Below are 1,821 nucleotides of genomic sequence, written 5' to 3'. Positions count from 1 at the left end.
GAGGAGGAACTTCAGATGCCAGTGTTGTTGTCTGGCTCAGTATGACCAGCTCAATTATCATCAGAATGAGGTAGGTGAGTAGAATGTTAATTAGTTTCACAGTTTCTCTGATTTAGGATGTGTAATCAGCACCAGTAGTAATAAAACAAGTAGAGACAAAACTGCTCTGTGAAGAAATTCATGAACCTAAAATAATCTCATAAGATGAACATGGCTAATTGTATTTCTTGGAAGAACACGGCCAGGCTGAGTAACAACCAGGGTGACCTAATGGATGGGGAGGGCTGTGTCCACATTCCTATCTCAAGCTAACAAATTGCATTGATACGGCTTCCACAAAGCATTTTTCCAGACACTTCTGAGTTATACGGATTGAGACAATCTTACGACAGTGCTTTTCTGAGTAACACAGAGTTGTAGAGGTAGATAGAAAAGCACACAAAGAAATATTAGAAAGCACAATCCAAATTATCAATGAATTCATGAAGTTTTGTTTGAAGAGATTTAAATTAGGAAAGTGTTTTCTATTTACCCAGTAGTTACCACTTCTGTGGCTCTTGATTCTTTGTGTGGGTCCAGATGGCTTTTTAAAAAACTTTTATTGTGGACATTATTATAGATGTTCTCCATTTCCTCCCTTTTGTACCCCTTCACCCAAATCCCACCCTCCCCTCCCTCTGGCCCTCACCACATTGTTATCTGTGTCAATGGGCTATGCATACATGTTCTTTGGCTAATCTCTTTGCCTTGTTTCATCCTGTCTGCTTCTCCCACCCACTCTCTAACCTCTGTCAGTCTGTTCCATGTATCCATGACTTTGGGTCTATTTTGTTCATCAATTTATTTTGTTCATTAGATTCCACATATAAGTGAGATAATCATATGGCATTTGTCTTTCTCTGACTGGCTTATTTTGCTTAGCATTATAATATTCAGTTCCATCCATGCTGTTGCAAAAGGTAAGAGTTCTTTCTTTTTTATAGCCTCGTAGCATTCCATTGTGTAAATGTACCACTACATTTTTTTAAAATATATTTTATTGATTTTTTACAGAGAGGAAGGGAGAGAGATAGAGAGTTAGAAACATCGATGAGAGAGAAACATCAATCAGCTGCCTCCTGCACATCCCCCACCGGGGATGTGCCCGCAACCCAGGTACATGCCCTTGACCGGAATTGAACCCGGGACCCCTCAGTCCGCAGGCCGATGCTCTATCCACTGAGCCAAACCGGTTTCGGCGTGTACCACTACATTTTTATCCACTCATCTACTGATGGTCACTTGGGCTGTTTCCAGATCTTGGCTATTGTAAGTGGTGATGCTATGAACATAGAGGTGAATATATTCTTTCAAATTAGTGTTTTGAGTTTCTCTGGATATATTCTCAGAAGTGGGATCACTGGGTCATAGGCAGTTCCATTTTTAATTTTTTGAGGTAATTCGATACTGTTTTACACAATGTCTGCAGCAATCTGCATTCCTCCCAACAATGCACAAAGGTTCCCCTTTCTCCACATCCTCACCAACACGTTTGTTGTTTTATTGATGACTAGAGGCCTGGTGCACAAAAATTTGTGCACTCGGTGGGGAGGGGGATCCCTCAGCCTGGCCTGTGCCCTCTTGCAGTCTGGGACCCCTCGGGGGATGACCACCTGCTGGCTTAGGCCTGCTCCCCGGGGGATTGGGCCTAAGCTGGCAATCAGACATCCCTCTGGCAGCCTGGGAGCCCTTGGGGGATGTCTACTTGCCAGCGGGAAGCAGGCCTAAGCTACAGTCTGACATCCTTAGTGCTGCTGAGGAGGTGGGAGAGGCTCCCACCAC

This window comes from Myotis brandtii, unplaced genomic scaffold, assembly GCF_000412655.1.
Source record: "Myotis brandtii unplaced genomic scaffold, ASM41265v1 scaffold203, whole genome shotgun sequence".
In the NCBI taxonomy this organism is placed as follows: Eukaryota; Metazoa; Chordata; class Mammalia; order Chiroptera; family Vespertilionidae; genus Myotis; species Myotis brandtii.
Note: the sequence above shows the minus strand (reverse complement) of the source record.